Genomic DNA, 19,566 nt, shown 5'->3' with positions numbered 1-19,566 from the left:
TCTGAAGACCTGCTTTTCAACCAGTGAGTCATGCAAGTCATCCCATTTCTACCACCAGGGGAGGACACGTGCAGTTCGAGCACACTGTTTCAAGCCTGCAGTTGTTGTCCAACCTGGATGGAGCTGCTACATAGACGGGAAACTATTAAGACCTGTCACAGTACTTGGTGTATGGATGCTAAACCAGGTATTAGATAGAGCTTGTAACAGAATTTGTTTCTTGGTCACCCCTTGCAAACACTTGGTACCTTGCCTTGAAAACAGGTAGAAGATGAAATCAAGCTTTTTCGAAAGTTAATGGCCTGCTGAATGCTTAACAAGACTTTTCATCACATTGAAGCCTAATCCCTGTGCTAAATCACAGTGCTGAGTACAGAAACAAGGTCCATTGTTTTGTGGGGACAAAACATCTGTCCTCTTGAAATACGTATACATACACAGCCATTTTTGATACACCAAAAAAAACCCCATTTCACTGCTTCCTAAAGGGAAAGAAGTCCTAATCAGCCATGGCAGCAGGAGATCTGCTCACACTGATGCTGAAAGCATCATTGCTAATAACAATACCCGTGATACAGCAGATATTGTCAGCAGCTATGGAAGCCAGCGTCATCACTGTGTTCATAGTACATAAGCAAAGATTTGTCTTGAGGAGAACTATTTCTGCTGCTTTCTGGTTCCTTGGGAAACACAAGGAGTACTGTAAATGGGCTTGGTCTTTCATTATGGACTTTTGTACTGCTGGAGGCATTGCTGCCTTCTGTGGCTGTAAGTAACCTCTCTAGAAATCTCTCTACAGGGGTTAGAAATGCCTAGCCATTCTGGCCACTGAACACTAAGTGCTGTGCAGCATACACTGTCTTTTCACTTGATGCATGCACATGCAAAAGTGGCCTCTAGATGCTACTGCAATCCAACTAAATCAGATTATTTCACAGTAAAAATTGATGCGGGGGGTGGTGGGGGGGAAGAAGTAATTTCAACCTGTTTTCTGTATAATGAAATAACTCTTCTAAGCCTGGAAAAGTATCCGTTGTGCCACCCTGCCCCTTTGCAAGGGTTTGGTGAACCTACAGAGGGATTCTTCCTACAGCCGGGGCTTGGCCAACGGCTCGGGCCGGCGTCGGCGCGAGGCCCGACGGCGTTCGCAGGAGGAAAATTCGGTCGCTCCGGAGGGACCGGCCTTCGCCCCGAACCCCCGCCGCCCTCGTTCTAGGTAGCCACTGCCACCGGCCCAAGCTGCGGAGAGCGGTGAATCCGCCGGGCGGAGCGGGGCGATGCTGTCGGGCTGCGGCGGGGCGGCCGCGGTCTCCGGCGGTGCGGGGCGGTGCGGGGCGGTGCGGGGCTCACCTGGGCCCCCGCCCGGCGGGGGCGGGCGGAGCGGGGGCGGAGGGAGCCCGGTCCTCCCTCCCTCTCTCCCCGTCCCTCCCCGTCCCTCCCGGTCCCTCCCTCCCTCCCTCCGTGGGCGCCGGCGGCGGCGCCGCGCTCCCTCCAGCCGCGCAGCCCCGCGCAGCCCCCGCAGGTAAGCGCGGCGCGGAGCTGGGGGGGTCCCGCCGTCCCCGGCCGGGAGAGGGTGCCCGCTTCCCTTTCCCCGCGGTCTCCGCTTCCCTGGCGCCTTCTTCCCTCGGCTTTTTGGGTGTTTTCTGTAGCATTTCTGCAACTGGTGCAAACTTCTGCGGGCGCGCAGCAGCGTGAGGAGGAGGCGCGGAGCGTCCGGCGAAGGGCTCGTTAGGGATGGGCTTTAATGGGCTGTTGGTGTCGGGTCAGGCTGCTGTGTCTGCTGGGCTAACATCTCTGAGCTTGGGCCGGAATAAGTAATGGACACTTGTTTGATTAAGGGACACTAACAGTACTGCCATTGTTCGCTTGCTGTCCTGATTTTTTTCTTTTTTTTTCTTCTTTTTTTTTTTTTTTTTCGTGAAGTCTCTTTGGATTTATTTGTACCAAATTAAGGCAGTGGAAAAAAGTCCTACCTAAAAAAAAAAATAAAAAAAAAAAAATGGTTGCCACCTCTCTCTCCTGACTTCTTCAGTCCTTCGGATGAAGAGCCTGCGAAAGTTGGATGGGAGCTGTGTCCGTGTGTCTGCGGTGTTTGCAAAGGTAAAGGACAGGGAGAGGATGAATGACAAGCACAAGGGTACAGAGTATGAGAGAAAGGCCGGGAGGGTGGGGAGCACGAGCGAAGCTTTAGGACAAAAGCCGTTAGCAAACTGAAGTGAGAAGAGAGAGGTGGAACCCGGGGGACCGAGTTTCTTCCTCTCGCTCCTTTCTGCATGTTCCTTTTAAATAGCTCCACAATGGGAACCCCCCCAAAGAGCTTCTTCCTATGGAAACCTGTGAGAAGTTTTCTGGGTAGCCCTTTATCAGGAAAAATGTTGGCATGCCTGTGCTTTTTTTTTCTGGTGGATTTCTCTGTGAAACAAGCTCACACCTTTCTTATTTCAGTTGTCTGTGAATAAATTAGAAGCTGTTCAAATCCCCCCTTTCTTCTTTTTTTTTTCCTTCCTTTTTCTTTTTTTTTTTTTCCTTATTTGCTGTAGCTTTTTTGAAGATTCGAGATAAAATAGCTTGCAGGAGCCTCTGTAGGCAATCTGTGTGCCCAAAGTGCTGGGGAATTGGGGTGGCTGCCGTCTTTTACTACTAAAAACTGCTGCAACTCTATCTTTTCAAAGAAAGTCTCTTGCATGCTAAGTCAGGTTTGGTGTGCTGTACCATTTCGTCTAAAATGAGTCACTCTCAGGTCTGAGAATCATGTTTCAATTTGGCAGCCAGGACTGTGTGCCATGCAGCCTGTTACTCTTGTGTGAGGATGGGGTATACTGTAGTACTAAAATAATATATTCTGGCAATTTCAGCAGCAGACTGAAGCGGTGTTCTGTGTGCACAGGCGTAAGTGAAGCTCTGTCCTGCCGCTCGCTAATACTGGCTGTAGGCATGCCATATGTTTCTCCTTAACTAATACATGCTTGGACTTACAAAGCAACTCCATAGGCCTGTGTTTTACTCCTGTTTTTATTAAATATTAACTACACAAAATCAAATGCTGCCTTTCTCCAGAAAGGATTGACACTGTCTCATCCTGTGCAGTTGTACATGAATTGTTTTTGTTCTGGCTTTTCAGCTGCAAATAATGAAGGAAATGTCGTTTAGGAATACTGGGAAACACTGTTTCATGCTCAGTATGGTGTTGTCCTTATCAGTGCCTATTACAGGTTGCACCAGTTAAGCCCTTGGCTGCTATAAACATTGTTCTGAGAAGTTACCAGTAATGGTGCTGGCTGGAGAAATAAAAATACTGACTGGTGTCTGCTTTCTTTTCCTTCCCTCTTCAAAACAAATATTGAGGGTGGAAAGGTTAAACAGCTTTTGAGACAAAACACATGGGAAATGCAAAGTTAAAGTAATGCTATGCTGTGTACCCCGCTTTAATACACAAACTTAACATGTGAGTAGCAGACAATCTTATCACTGTATGCAAAGATATTTATGGCTGTGTGGTTTTCATCAGTAACTCTGGAAGATTGTAACTAAAATATAATTCCTTCTCTGCTAAGAAACGGGAGAAAATAAAAATCTGTTTTTAACTTGTGAAAGTTTCACACAGGGAAACCATGTGGGGAATTTGGGAGGGGGTGCTGAAGAAAGCGTTTTGCTCTGGAGCTGAAACATAGGTAGGACTTACGTAGGGTTGGCTTTCACATTGCTGTGACAAGCCATTAATAACACCGTCATGAATTTAAGACCTTAATTGTTTCCCAGTAGCCTCTCCATGTTGAGCTTTCTTTGTCCAATGTTCAGAGGCTTAAACCAAAACGCAAGTATTTCTGCTGAGTAGCTTTTGTCTCTGGGAGACCACCACCATCTTGCCTTTGAGTACCCAGCAGGTTTGTGCATTAGCTCTTAGAGGTACAGATGTCTGAAGAGCTGGCTTTGAGCACCTCTAGGTGGTGACCTGCCAGCACTTGCTGAGCTCTGCTCAGCATTTGACACCGCATACTGTGTCATTTGCTGTGTATGTGGCTGCTTTATTGCATGGGCACAGGGGAAAACCCAGTGCAGCTCTGTCGCCATCAGGGCTGGATGGGGAGCTCTCACAGACATTACCTGTGGTCTTGGTGATGTCCAAGGACACCTTGAAGAATATGAAAGTGGGAACAGGTTGAACTGTGCGGCTGTTGTCCTTCCCGTTATCATTTGCCCCCCAAAATTGGAATTTTCTACATCTGTGTGATTTGTTCCCTTTCATAAAGAAAAGTCCACGTAATTTAAGGGACACTTAAATTCAGTTTAAATCCATCTAAATGGGTTATTTGAACTGCAGCTGCTACCAGTAATGCTAGGGAAAAGAAGCATACAACTGTTTTACTGAAAGGAGGATAGAGCAAAAAATATCTGATCCCTTCAGCATCTTTAGTTTGTGGATTAGTTTTTTATATGTAGTGTATTTCACTGCTTCTTCCTTCACAACGGGTTATATTCTTTTTTTCTTTTTTTTAACGGTTTAGTAGTATGAAAAGAAAAGGAAACAACTTCCAAAAAAGTAAACAGTGTGATTGTAAAAAAAAAAAAATAAACAAAACCAGGGGAGTTATCAAAAGGCAATGCCAATAGCTGAAAAAAAAAACTACTTGCACTCTTTCCCTTCCCCCCACCCCCCACCTCCCTACACCTTCATCTGTCCTTTGCTTTAAGATTGCTTTCCATTCAGGTACAGTCCCCATTTGAAGTCTTAGTATTTAATGATAATTTGAAGGGAGAACACTGCCCACTGCTCTCCAGAAAGATCTGATCGTGAGGGACTTGAAGTGGTAATGCCTTGAACTGGTAGCGATTACGTAGCATCCCGTGTGTGCTTTTGCCTTTGCTTTTCCATGTGTCGCGAGGTGATGCTGTAGAAATGTGACACTCCTCAGTGGTGCGTTAGGACTGAGCTCAGCACATTTTGTGTTTTCCCTGAGATTCCTTCATAGCTAACTCAGAAGCTTAAGGCTTCATCCATGGCTCATACAGGTCAATGGTGAAATCCCTGTAGGGACTGAAGAGCTTTGGATCAGCTGCAAGGTTGATGTGCTGCTTTGACAGAAATGCAAAATTATTCCCAAGGCAGAGGAAAGCTCTGTCAAGGGAATAAGAGCTGCTGTTCTGCTTACCTGAATTTTGGTTCTCCTCATTTATCTTTCAAGCTTAGTTTCTTTAAAACAAGTTGAAGTGTTCCCTGTGCGTTCTTGCACCTTCATTGCCACACTGAAGCAAATGACAGTCAACATCTGAAGTGCGTCTGGTGCCTTGTTTTGATTTTTAGTGAAGCTAGGGAAGAATTCTGAGAAGTGCCTGCCTTTGTATATCCAGATCTCTCCTCCTCGCATCCATTGATGTTTCTTGACTGCCTGACACTCTTCTCCCACACCTGAGCTGAGGAAGAACATACCTGGCCTGCAAAGTCTTGGTTATTGTTTGGCTGAAGATTGCATGCTAGGATCAGTTTTCATTTTTAATGACTGGTGCCTCTTATTCTTGAAAATGTAATTTCCATTTGTACAACATTTAGCACTGGTAAGGAAAAAAGCCTATTTAATGCCAGTTTGGGTAGTGTACCTGTGTCCCTATCCCACACGGCAACTCCACGATCATTGCATTTCCCTCATGAGCTCTTGAAAAAGACCTTTTGAGGTCTGTAAGGCATTGCATTGCTATATAGAGGAACAACAGCCTTGCTCAGCACGGTGCAGTCTCCAGCATTTCCTGACAGGCACAGCCTGGAGTAGTTTGTTAAACACATTTTTCTTAGTCCTGCATCTACTTCCTACTGCATCTGGCTCCATGATAATGTTTGATAATGTTTAATAATGTTAGCGCACATAAGCAGGTGAGCGCTGGCGCATTTACCCCAGGGTAAAGAAGCATTTCTTCCTCAAAAGAATCGCGAACCTTCTTTCTTTGCTTCTGGCAGAGGAAAACAGCCAGACTTGCATGGCTGCAGTGGTTCGAGGAGTCTGGGTAAGGCGTGCATGGCACAGCCAGGGGATGGAGACCATGTCCCTCCTCCTCAGGCCTCTCCTGGGATGAACAGCCTGGATGGGGTCCTGGTCTGGTGTGTGGAGAGGGTTTTTGCTTTCCAAACGCCTCGAAGATTATTGCCGGTGGAGCTGGATGATGAGCCGGCAGTCGTTACTGGTGGGGAAACGGGAGGTGAGCGTTGCCCCTCGCCGCTCCTCGCCCGTGGATCACAGCGTGGTCTGCTGCTGCCGTGGTGGCGGATGGCATGGAGCGGCGGCACGAGAAATACTTCCAGGTGCAGAAGTGGGAAGGCTGCATCTCTCTTAGCAGAAAACATGTTTTGAGAGTGCGGGTACTGTGTTGGTGAGAACTGCACTACAGTTTAGTGCCAACTGGATTATTTTTATTTTAAATCACTTTAACTTGAAAGGCACTGGAACTGCTTTTTTTTTTTTTTTTTGGCTTCCACGTGGCATACTCTAGATAAAATTTGGAGGTGCTTTCACCTTCTATTTAAAAATACAAAGGTGCCAAGTATGCAAGCCTAATATTATCTCTCTGCTTCTGAGTCTGAATAACAGGCAAACATCTCCTGAAACTGCTGGGGAAAAGTGCTGGTGAGTTTGATAGTCGTTTATGATAAACTTCAACTCTCTGTAATACACCAGCATGAGGCCTACACACCATTTAGCCTTTTCTGTAGGAATTTACATGCCACAGTGACCTTCTGAGTAGGGTGAATTTCACAGGCACTCTCTAGACAGTGTATCTGTTTCTTTGCCAGCTAGAAAATGTATTGCATACTGCAGTGCTTGCAGGAGCAAGCAAAAAAGCATTGGATTGACATCAAAGGCAAGATCTTTTCTGTACAAAATGCTGGAGATTTTAAGAGTGGTAAAAATCTGGCAAAGGAAATGCATACTGTTTTTCATTGTAAGCCCCTTTCCCTCCCTCCTCCCCCTCTTTTTAGGGCGTGTATGTCAAATACGAAATAGTGCCAGGACATTATTTATGGGAGCAGTTTGCAGAGACTTTTCTTAGAAGTTCTTTGGCCATTTGGGGATGATTGTTTTCAGCCTGGGTGGAAAAAAAAGTATGTATAACTACAGCAGTATCCTTTTTTGTGAAGAAGTTAGCTGCAGCTCTGTTTAAATTTTTTTAAAAAAAGTGTTGGATGAGTATTGAATGATCACTGCACAGAGAGATTTTTATCTTCTTTGGATGTGTGAATGATTATTTAAGAGCACTGAGCTTAACATGAACTCCAGGAAAGACTTACTGGCATCTGAGAAGTCAAGGGAGATGCTGTACAGGTCACGTCTATTTGTTAGGAGCTTATACTTCAGGTTGGTGTTTGCTAACCTCTCAGAAGGAAATAGCTACTTACCTTGCAAGCGTGGCAAGTGTTGTTTTGTCTGTTGCAATGGGGCATCAGTAAAGGCTCTGCAGCCGCTGAATTTCACTAAATGTTTAGTGACGGATAGTGCAATCTGCTTTTGGGCCATCGGGAAAGTCAGACCTGCAGGATGGTGTCCCAAAGCCTTGACCTGCTGCTGGTGATGGAGCGAGCATGCCATCCACAGACACTGCAGGTGTCATCAGGATTCTGGTGCAGAAGACATCCCAAGTTTATTTGCTGCTCGCTTCTGAATCAGCTTCCCCGGTGGTGAGCAAGGTGGAAGGGCTGATCCTGGCCCTGGGATGCTGCCGGTGCCCTGGTCACTGTCCCTTCAGCTCCCAGCACAGCACCCCAGCGGGTGGTGAGCACCTCGGCTCTCCTGCTGCTTTGGAGCAAGGAGAAGCAAATTGTCAAGCAGTGGCACCAGCTACAGCTGCTGGCCCTCAATTAGCTGGCTGAAGGCAGGACACCTCGGTGAAGGACTGCGGGTTAATATCTCAAGCCAACATCTATTTCCAGAGGAGGTCATCTTGCTCCTGGAAGAAGTTGCCTTGCACTGGGAGGGACTTGTGTCAGTAGTTACTGTGGTCAGGTCACAGTATTCCTTCACTTCTCGTGCCTGCATCAGGTGCTCACTCTCTTTCTTGGTGGGATCCCTTTTCTTGTGGTTGCTTTGTTTTTTCCAGTCCCTTACTGTGCAGCTGTGATGTCACTTCTTGGGTCCTAGCACCTTTAGGATTTTGTTGTTATTTTACTAACCATTTTCACAGTTGCTTGTAACCAAATATGAAGTAGTAGCAAACGCTGTCAGGGTTGTATGTGTGTGTGTGTTTGCTTTTCTATCCAGACATTTCTGAGCACTTTCATTGACAGTCCAGCTAGTAGAAGTAAATTACGCACAAATTTTTGTGTAGTTGCTGTTTCCATGCCTATTGTGACAGGTGTGTTTTCAGTCATTCCCTGTAGAGATTGGGTCAGTAGTTTTACAAGGTATGTTCAGTCCTGAGATGAGCTGCCGTGGAGAAGTGTTGTTTTGATGTGGTAATGAAGCTGTAATGCAGGATGCAAAGGGGCAATTTGGCTACTTTGCCTCAGGTTGTGCTTACAGGATTAAATTTTGTGGTGCATTTCTATAGTTGCCTGCAAGTTTTGAACATATATAACTAATTATTGAAGTACAAAAGCATTTGGGAAATTGGTAGGGGAATGTGCGATAGACCAGAATAATAGATTTAGACTGATAAGTCTGTAAGTCCCAAAGGAGAGTGCTGCACAGTAACTTCGGTATTAATACTGTGTTGCATGTCATTGACTGCTGCACTTGGAAAATGTCTTTGCAAATGTGGACACAGCTCTGCTGAAGTGTCTGATTGGCAAATTATTGGTATGGGAGAATAAATTGAATGTTCCCTGGGTCCATGCCAGGAATGTCCCTGGGCAGTTCTGTCTTGTCGGGAGGAGATAGCCAAGGTACTAAGAGCATGTTGTTGTCCTATATGCCGCGGTAACAACTAGAACCTGCTGGGAGTCACATCTGAGCATGTGATTACCATCCACATAATCGTTAGATTTGGTCGAGGAGCAAACCCTTCCCTGGCTTTTGGTGAAGGACTCTTTGGGGCATTCAGCTGTTTCTATCCACATCCCCCCCGGCTTACCACTACGCTCTTGCAGACACAAGGCCAGTGCTCCAACAGGGTCACTGCTCCCTCATTCCTCTTGTCATGCCATGGGGTTCACACATTGTTTTCCTGAGATGGTGCAGTGGGGTAACCAACTTCAAGCAAATTGATGTCTGTGTAGGTACCCAGTGTTCAAGGAATACCATCTTGTATGTGGTGTGTTGTACTTGAAAGATACCATTATAAATGCCTGTTGAGTTTAGTGGTCTTCCCTTTTGCTGCTCTTCCTCCCAAAATGATGCAGACATGGAGATGAGCCAGGGTGCCTTTGACCTGCGCTGTGCATGGTTTCTACGCGGGGTGTTGAGAGCTGTCCTCATGCGGCTGGCAACACATCAGGTTCATTTTTGTTCCTCCTAAAGCTTTGGACGGAATTGATGAAAACTTCACCTCAGAGCAGTGCATTTCCCCAAACGGAAGCCTTGCAAACTGGAGAAGACTTTTGCAAATTCATCTGTTTGCTCATTTGCTCCCCTAGTCTTTCAGCTACTTGTTTACAGCGGTTGCAGTGTCCTATTTCAAATACCCCATGCAAATGGGACTGGAAGCCGAGACTTCAGAGTGTTACTGTGATCAAAGGAATTCTGGTAATTAGTGAATCGACTTAAAACAGGTCTCTAGAATTATTGCAATTTTGCAAACAGTTGATAGGAACAGCATAGCTTAGTGCCTGGTTTTCCAAGAAGTACGGTAGGTTTCTGTTCCCTGCCTTGGGTTGCTGAAGTTTCACACACAGAAGCATCCGAAGAGGTTCAGCCTAGAGAAAAAAAAAATGCAGGGAGAGATGCGCAAGCTGATGACAGCCCGATGACAGGAGGGAATTACATGATTGTAGAACACACAAATGCCTTAAAACTAATACGCCTGAAGAAACACTTCTGCTGTGGTCCTGCATACTTCTGTCCTCAGCATCTCTGCCACAAAGTTTCTTACGAACAGAAGCCAGTTGCCCAGATTTTAATGGTGCAGTTCTGGTTGAGAGACTTGTTTATAGCTTTTTCGGTTCTCCTCTCTAAATTTTTCTTAATATGCCATGAAGACTCTGTGAAGGGGCTCTCGTTACGATTATTGTGGGAAAGGAGTCACTTTTTCCTTCAGGAGAGCAGCACAAAACTGCGGGAAAGGCTTTGGCGTTGAAGCCACACCCTGCTCCTTCATGCTCCAGCATTGGCAGGCATGTGGAAAAGGAGGGAGAGGAAACACTGACCTTCCTTGGAGCTACCAAGATGAGGTGGTGTTTCTTGGTCGGTAGCAAACTGTAACGCGAAGCTGCTGTGCATCTGCCTCCCGTAATGGGGGCAGAAGTCATCCTGTGCCCCGTATCTCCCCTGACGGTTCCCCCTGTGGTTTGATTAACTTCCCCCCGAGACCCTGCAGCGGGGACTCGTAGCGGTGTGAGCTGCGTCTCCACTAGAGGGGGATGCCAGTATAGCTATACTGGGAAACTTTTGAGGATTTGGTAAGCGATACTGCTTTGCCCTTCCCACTGGCAGTGTTGCCTGTTGGGTTAAGTGTGGCATCCTTGGAAGGAGGCAGCAGACGGGACCCAGCAGTGGCCTTATGCAGTGGCTGACCAAGTTGGGTTTCTCCAAAACAGTGCCAATTCTGCCATCACGCTGTGAAGCATGTTTGTGTAAGGTTGGTCAGCCTAGGAGAGGCAGCTCAGCAGCAGGAGCGACCGAAAATCAGACCCAGCAGGCCTAAGTGGGCTTTGTCAGGGGTCAGAGGAGCTCTGCGTGGGCCTTCAGCTTTGGTGTCGTGGACACAGCTGGTGGGTTGGATTGTGGGATGCCTAAAAAATCTGGTTTGTGGGTGGATTTCAGTTCATTCTCCTTTTGTGGCCTGGATCCCTTGGACTTCTTAGTTTATTTGTGTAGTTGCAAAAAAAAGAGTCTTTAGTGGTTCCCGAGTAATGCTTTATGGCTTATGCTTTTGTTACAAACTGTTTTAAGGAGGCTTTGAAGTGTGTGTGCATTTAATGTTTATACCCATGCTAATGTGCACTGAGTTCCAAGGGGAGAGTTTGAGGCAAACTGCTATTTAGTTTTGGTTTTCTTTTTCCTTTGAGAATAATCCATTGCTATTCAGTTGCACTTTTCTCTCATAGGATTGCTTTTTCTTCTTTCTTGGTTGTTAAAAGATGTGCAAAAGTATTGTTATCTGAAAAGTGGTGAGACAGACTAGTGCTTGGACACTAACACATCATATGTGTTAGATTTTTTTTTTTCTTGTTCTGTTCCGACACTGACTGCATTCGGCCTCCTGGCTTTTCATTTTCCTCTTGAATTTTCGGTATCCCCTAAATGTTCTGATTGACATATTTGTTGTTTCTGTTGGGCAGCATGTATGTGGAGGACCTAGTCGGAGAAGCTGAGTAATCACTGAAGTATGGTGTGAATTTACAACAACCTACTTAATTCATGTGACCTCTTGTATGCACTAACAGCTTGTCTGCTAAACACAACTCGGAGTTAATCCAAGTCGATTCTTAAAGTGAATTAGTCAAGCTGCGTGCTAATCCTCTGTGTTTACCTGCTTACTCAGATAGGCAGCAGCCTTAGTTGCATTAAACTTCACTTGATAATTGAGAGGGGGAGAGTCGGAGGGAAAGGTGATGAAATCTTGGTGTTTTCTTCATCTATCTCCTTTCAGGGCATATTTCAGAACTGCTTTGCGTTTATAAACCTTGAATTCATGGAATGATCAGCATGAGCTACCTGAGGCCAAAACCCAGTACTCTGCTGCAGCTCTCTACCCAGCATCCCTGACAGCTGCTGCTGCTCCCAGGGTATTTTGGGGAGCTTGTTACTTCCTGATCATCCCTAAAAACTCTTCCTCCAAAAAAAACCCCAACCAGTTGAACTGGCATGCTGTAGACGGTGGGGAACGTGATGCAGACTGAGGGGATAAGGAAGCCCTTTTGGTCTCTGCCAAGAAAACTAGTAACCAGCCCTGATTTTACAGCATGGACTCTCACATTCTGGGTGTATTGTCCTGAGCACACCAGAGACTCACATGGTGGGCAAGAAGTAATTACCTTTCATTTGTCAACATTAGGATTTTTGTTGTCTTGGGCTACTGGCTTTGCTCCCCCTCCGTCCTGGCAAGATCAAAGGTAAGATCTTATTTCTGGGTCACGGCTGTCCATCAGATAAGTTTGTTTGTGGCCTTGGGAAAAAGCAGTGACGTGAGAATAGGGAATTTAAACCCTGTCATTAAGATAATTCTTTCTTATTGTCAATTCTAAATTCTTTCAAACTTCATTCAGCTTAACTATGCAAAATACAGCACTGCAGAAATTGCCTGGAGAGCAGTCAGTTGAACTGATGCAGATGTTACAAAAATATTTCTGAAGCAGCATGACTGTTATTTCTAGTTTGAGGGGTTGATAAACAGTTACTGTGTCTGCATTGGTGCTCGCCTGAACCTTGTTAAGCTGATGCCTTGCAGTTTTTAATGTACTTTTTTTGTGGGGGGTTGTTGGCAAATTTCTGTCTCAGATAAACTTCATTAAACTCCTGTTTCTGCACTGTTGGTCAGGGTCCGTGTAGATCTATGTTAGGATGGTACATTTGTGATTTAGGGTTTGGGGTTTGGCATGCTTAATTGCGGACTTCCTTGGCTTCAGCATTTCCAGATTATTGTATTTCGTGGTGGTTCATTCTGCCTGAAGATTGAACATCTGTTTTGTGGATGGGGGGGAGGTGGGGGTGGGAAAAGTATTTGGTTTAGTGCTGGCCCCCCTCAAAGCTGTTTAGAGAATTGTGACATTCTGTTATCATCCAGATGTTTTTTATCTAGTGAAAAGGATATTGCCTGAATGTTTAAATATAAACTTGTTTCAGAAGAATTCCAGCGTACTACTACTACTACTACTACTATTATGAGTTTTAAACAAAAGGTGAATCACGTCAGGTAGGGTTAGTCTCTGTTGCTGACCCATGGAAGTGTTGAATTGTATCAGTGTTTTTTCATCTTGGAAATAAATATTAAATGTCTGTTTCTAAGTTGTTGAGAAGATAAGTTCTGGTGCTTTTCCTGCTGAGGTGCAATAGCTGAAGAAAAGCATCCTGATATCTTATATGGTGGTTTATACCTTGATACAAGCGACTTGGCCTATTTTTGTCTCCTTTAATGATACTGATTAGTAAGCAAAATAGTGAGGGGAAGGCACTAAAGAGTTAAATTCTGTCCACTACCAGCGTGAGGCAATGCCTCTGTCTTGCCTCTGTGTCGTGAAAACTGCTTCTTGCAGTCCCGGTGTTCAGAATAATTTTAATGAGCAGCTCCTTGCTTGTTTTTTTTTGTTTATAACAGAGGAGGACAAAAGCATGCTCCATACTTGCTTCTTTTACACACGCACACGCGCAGTGTGCTGGCAACAGTTAATGATGCATCTTAAATGATGAGCTATCCATGGTGACTTTGAACTTTTCTCCCTGTTAGTTAACGTCTTCAAATTTAATGTCTGTCGGTAGAAATAAATAATTTTAAGGGAGTTTAAGAAACTGTTTTGAAATTACTTCTTTTATAAGTATTCGGTACTTTAGAAGCCATTACGATGAAAGTGCAGATTATGAAAACATTGTCATATGACAGCAGCTTCCTTGTGGTTGTGCTATGCAAGACCATCCACATTGCAGTTACTTGTTTACATAAACCTGAGCAGATTGGTGTTATTTTCCAGCAGTCAGTGTCTAGCTGTATTTTTCCTCTTTATAGTCTGGTGATTCTTTCTTGCAGTTTAGAGTAGTGAGAGAAGGTTGAAATTAGATGATGGCATGAACTATTACTCTGGAGTCTTCCTAGTTCACATTGCTTTTACTTGAAACAGAGAAATTAGAAATTCACTTTCAGGGATATCTTACTGTTCTACCACTCACTAATTAAAAAAAAAAAAACCCAGAGGAGCTGCTGCTGCAGTTCTTTCTTGAAGCTGGTGCTGTGGTTAGTACAGATGCATTAAAGCAATTTTTGTGTGTGGGTTTGGTTATTTTATCTTATGCTGACTTGGCCATTCTGTTGAAGAAGCTCCTAATACATCTGAAGAAACATGCATCTACCAGCCGTTACCCTTTGCATTAAGGCAGACGCTCACTCACTCCCCCAAGCGAGAGTGGGAAGAGGTTCTCCAGCCTTGCTGAGTGGTAAAGCAATGATCATCTCCAAGCAATCCTTAACGAGCAAGCACTAATGGAGGTCATTAGGAGAAGCTACATTCCTGATAGACAATGACTGAAATAAGTCTAGAGGTTCTGGATGGTAACGGGAAGGCAACCTGATGCGTTGGCTTTAAAGGGGGAACTGCAGGAAAATGAGAAAACTGAGGAAGCCATGAAGTATTTTTTTGGACTTTTCAGACAAAGCTCAGAAGAAGCTTTAGAGAAGCAGGAGGATTCAAGAGAAGATGAAGTATGATTTCAGATTTAAAAAACAGCAAGAAAATGCTGCCCAAGAGATGGGTATGGAATAGATACAATACAGAAATAATCAGGAAAGGAGGTTGAGCAAGTGAGAGGATTGCACTGGATGGTGCAAACCGACCTAGGCTGGGGAAGTACAAAAAGGATTCCTAAAAAGGACAACTACAGAAAGTAAATGGAAATTTTATCCAATGGTAAATAAGATTTCAAGTCCCTCAATGTCTAGCAGAGAGAGAAAAAGTATCCTGTGTTTAATGGGGAAAAGGAGCATGATTCAGTTATGGACAGCACTGTGGTGGCACTTTCAGCAAAAATGTTGAGATTTGAATAGATAATAATGAGTGCCTTTTTTAAAAAAAAAATCTCACCCAAGCAGTAGGCAGAGAAACCTGGTGTGCTGCTCCATGCCTTGTGCATTAGCCTGCTCCTGATATGTGTCCAGTTTGTACCATAATTGACGTGACTTTGGGTGAGCGTGTTCATGATTTCACATGTTACAATGCCAAATACCATGGGTTTGTCCTTTCAAAATGTGTTTTCTGCTTATTAGGAAAATGTGGCATGTTCTTCTCATAGCAGACAGTAAAAGAAATAGTAAATGTACAAATCCCTGAGAACATCCTGAGGCAAAGGAGTTGTTTTGGACACAGAAGACTAGAAAGGCCAAGAAAAATCTTTTTTATTTTTAATCAGATACGGCAATGTTTAGTTTCCTGCCTTCATGATGAGATGTTTATGTGCCTTAGAAAAGACCTTTTAAGTGAGCATCTTGCTACTGCTGACACAGAGGAGGAAAGATGTTTGTTATTTTCCCTTCAAGATGTTCCTGGTCACTTCCATTAATGAGAAAAGAAGTGTCACAATTAATCCATTCTGCTTCCATCAACATTGTAACGTCATCATCTCCTCAAATACCTTTTGCCATGAGTAACCAACAACAGGAAATCGTGAGAATACGTGCTGGAGAAAGAATTGTGTTGGGGCTCTCAGGCTTCAGCAGGGTTGGACCTGTAGCAAATGCCTGGGGAAGTGGGAGTCCTCCTGCCTGCCACTGAGGTCATCAACAAAATGCATATGAACTTCATGGGCACAGGATCAGACCCTTGGTTTGCCAGAATAAACAAAAAAAAAACCAAACCAAACAAACAAACAAAAAAACCCCCAAACTCAAAACAACAAAAAACACAACCTCAAGACAAAAACAATTCCAGAAAGAATGAACAGCTTGTAATTTGGGGAATAATCTACTCACTGAAGAGCCTTCACAGTGGCCACAGTAAAACATCTGAAGGTCCCTTCTGGGGATAAACATCAGAGCAGGCAAAGGAGAAAGGCAGACATGCATAGGTTAATTACAGGCGCTTGAACTGTCTGCCCTTTGGTGCGACCCAGTGCATAACTGTGGTCTGCCTGCTTTTGTCATCCTCAAAAGGGGCATGAGGCATGATGACAGGCAAAATAGAGTGGCATATGGAAAAGATTTCCCTGCAAGATAAACATTTCAGGGTAGTGTACTATCTACTGATTTTTTTTGCGTTGAAAATCTGTGATTAGAGATTTTTTTCTTTTGTGTATTCAGACTGATGTTGTGCTTTTTGAGGGGGGTGGGCAGGGGCACTGGTCTTGCCCTGGTGGGATGACTGTGAAGGTGTCTCTCCTGACCCACGTGAGAGCAGGTGATTTCTCAGAGGGAGTGCCGCTGCACAGAGGTACTATTTCGTTGTTGTAAATTAGTTCAGTGCATGGTAAATCAATCAGGTGACAGAGCGTCTCCTTAATCTTGCAGTGTGGAAGACAGGACCATCTGACACAGCAGTGCCTCTGCAGAGTTCATGAAACTGGGGGCTTGGGTGAGGACGCTCCATCTGACACGTCTTCGCTGAACTCCTTGTGGGCTGTATTTTGTCATGGGAAGGTTTAGCAGCAGTCTTGTAGTACTCATATTAATTATTGAGGCCAGAACAATGATCTTTCCCTGACTAGCCACAGAGCTCCTATTCAAAAAGGTTTGCCTGATGTCATTTTTTCTTTTTTTTTTTTTTTTTTTGGAAGCACAGGCTGCGCTGTGAATGCAAATGACATAAATTTGAGATCCTCTGTTGATTATTGTGTTGTGGAAGAGTCCTACTGAATGTGAGGGCAATTTTTTAAATTTGTGTTGAAATCATTTTCTTTCTAGCTTCGGATTACTGCTGAAAACTTAATCTTTTTTCCTTGCATAAGGAGAGCTAAGAGCTGTATTGCACTGCTGAAAGTGAAGACTGAGGCAGTGGAAACTGTAAGTCTCTTCTGGCTTCAGGAAGTTGCAAACTTCCCTGGAGCACCTTTTAAAAACTCTTTGAGGTATACAGGTGTGAGTTGGCTGAAGGCAGAAGGGAAAGTAGGAAAGATGAGTTCGGTTTTGGTTTGTTTGTTTTTTCTTTAGTAATACACCTCTGGACTTCTTCATTTTTATTTGATCTCATTAAGTTAGCTCTCTTATTTCTGATGTTTTTTCCTAAGATGCTTTTCAGGTGGCGGAGCAAGTTGAGGTTAAAATTCCCAAGGTGGTGTTTGTTAGTATTTTGCTTTTGTTTGGCTTAAGTAATAGCTAAATGCTCTGGCCAGCTGTTGCTGTTATCAGTAAAGCAGTCTGCGAGGTGATCCGCAGCTGAACATGCTGCTGTCCTGCTTTTAATGCGGTTGGTGGCTAAGAGGAGGTTATGTTATATATTATGCAGAATGTATGCTTTGGCTGACAAATTGCAATTGAAGAAGGCATCATACAAACATAGAAGCAGACGTATTATGTATGTGAGAGCATCGCAATAATAAAATCCCTGATTCTGTGGTGTATCTTTGTGACACTGAATCATTTCCAAGACAGTTGTTTAGGACGTTGCCACTCTGAAGTTGGAGCAGCAGTAGGGTAGACAGTACCTGCGTTGACATCTTCAGTGGCTGTGTTAGATCTGAACTTGGGAAAGTTTTTGTCCTTCTGCTTTTTTTGGCCATCGAAGTCACAAGTGCTCAGATTGGAGGGGGGAACAAAAAGAACCCAAAACAAAACAAAACTGAGAAAAGCCGGAAAGCAGATGATGCACATGGGATGAGAGGAGGATGTTTTTCAACAGCCAGAAGAGGGGATCCCCACTCCTGTGATCTAATCTGCTTAGGATATTTATGTTCATTTACCCTGGTCTCCCCAGAGGTTTTGAGGAGGGTCGGGCAGCACACTGGAGATCAGGTGGCAGGTAGGGATGGCACCTGCTGTCCAGAGGTCTCGCTGGAGGCTGCTCTCCTGATTGCTCTCAGCTGTCTCAGCCCACCTCGCTGCCAACCCTTTTGCAGATGTCTGTAAGCCTTCGCCATCCCACGGGACGTCCCCTGCTAGTGTTCCTGCAGCTCCGCGTGTTGGGATGCGGCCCCCAGCTTGTTGGGTGGAATATTACAAAACCTCATCGCGCTACCATAGAGCCAGGCAGTGATGGCAGGAGAGAGGGGTTAGTACAGACCAATTCTGGTTTTCAGGCCAACCAGCTCAATTGTCCATTGTAGTTGCCAGTTTATTTATTATTAACAAGCCATTTGTTGATGACAGTGAAACATTTAAAATACTGCATTATTCTTGCTGCATGTCTCCGTCCCTTCCTTCTTCCCTCGCTTTTAAGCCTTAATGATATTTTGTTTAGACAGTTTCTTCATTGTTTATCTGTTCTGTCAGGTTGGGAAATTATCCTTTTTTAAAAAAAATAATTGCTCTGGAAATGCTTGTGCCCAAACAGTGCATTACTTCACCAATAACAGAAGTTCTGTGAGCAGAAATTATCTGGCTAGAAGTCGATGCCGTTGGATTAACGCAGTCAGCCTGCGAAAGAAAAGGTCCTATCTCTTAAACAATATATGCAAAGAATTTAAATTTAATGTCAAAGTGAATTAAGCATTGATTGCTGCAAAGAAATGACTTGGTGATTTCTCTGTAAGGATAGAGATTTGATGGAAAAATGTTTCTGGGTACGGATTGGTTTCCAGTTGGCGTTTGGGCAAATGTGCGTGCTGTGTTTTGGGGTTGAGGTATTACTTACATAAGTATTTTTTACTCTGTGTAGTTATTACCTGTCTTGGTGTATGTGAAAAATGATTTTTTTGCCCCTGTGTGATGTGCCAGCATAACAGAAGCATGGAAAATTCACCTCATTTCCTGTTAGGATCTCAATTTCTTCTGCAGAAGTGAATGACAAGCTCGGTTTTGTTGCTTCTTCAGTCTGTGATTGATCTTGGACTGATAAATCTGGCCAGTTTCTTAAGGCTGGTTGTAACTTTTGTGATACTCACTCCTGCTAGTAGGAAAGGGCAGAGACCATCAAGTATGTTTTACTCTGGGGTTTGGGTTTGGTTGTTGATGGGTTGAGTTTTTTGTTGGGTTTTTTTGGGTTGGTTTTTTTTTTTTGCAGTGTTTGCAAGGTAGAGATTTCCTGTTGTGTCTGAACCTTTCCATATGTTAGCAAATTCCAGTAAAATCTATTTTTCTAGACAGTGAAGTTGGACTCGATAAATGTCTGGCTTTACAGGCAGAGGCTGCTTCCAGGGGAGCGACGGTACGGCCCGCACAGCCAACAGAGTGACACTGTCCCTTCCCTCTGCCCCTCCCCTTCCAGACTTCCACGACCCCTCAGTAAAACCTCACAAATCCATTTTCACAGTGAATTTATTCATTCTGATGAAGAGCTTCCAAACGAGCGAAATGCTATAGCTCCGTAGCTCTTTAAAGCAGTCTGTCCAGTTACTAGAAGGAACAGGCAGGCAGGCTTTGGGAGGAGGCATGTCTGTATAACTGGTCTTTACTGGGACAACGGAGGGTAGTGTTGTGTGGGCTGTAGTAACAGGCGTAACTTGTGCAATTTGTTGGCAGCTGGTCTGAAGGCATGCTGGATAGTTGCATCCCCTCCCTCCTACAAGGATGTGTATGAACAGTGGTACAACCCGGTCAGCGCTCACATCAGTCCCTGTGACATCAGAAATCGGTAACTCTCTCCCAGGCTATTATTGACAAAATAATTTCCAACTCCAGCAGCGTAATTAGAGA

At 44.4% G+C, this 19,566-nt stretch overlaps 1 protein-coding gene across 6 annotated transcripts in view; it reads left to right on the top strand.

The window, feature by feature from the left end:
• Positions 1 to 1,435: 1,435 nt before the first annotated feature.
• Positions 1,436 to 19,566, top strand: part of LPAR1 (lysophosphatidic acid receptor 1) — an 82,118-nt gene continuing 63,987 nt past the window's right edge. Inside the window, exons 1-2 of one of the 6 annotated variants that reach the window (XM_063320373.1) lie at positions 1,462 to 1,522; positions 1,924 to 2,100. The gene's annotated coding sequence lies outside the window, so the exon portion shown is untranslated. Of the gene's footprint in view, positions 1,523 to 1,602; positions 2,101 to 10,692; positions 10,712 to 10,758; positions 10,850 to 16,632; positions 16,780 to 19,566 lie in introns of those variants that run through there. The other 5 variants (XM_063320374.1, XR_010069087.1, XM_063320378.1 and 2 more) reach the window with 5 other exon arrangements.

This window comes from Chroicocephalus ridibundus, chromosome Z (genome assembly GCF_963924245.1).
Source record: "Chroicocephalus ridibundus chromosome Z, bChrRid1.1, whole genome shotgun sequence".
Lineage (NCBI taxonomy): Eukaryota > Metazoa > Chordata > Aves > Charadriiformes > Laridae > Chroicocephalus > Chroicocephalus ridibundus.
Note: the sequence above shows the minus strand (reverse complement) of the source record. Positions and strands in the feature narration are given on the sequence as shown.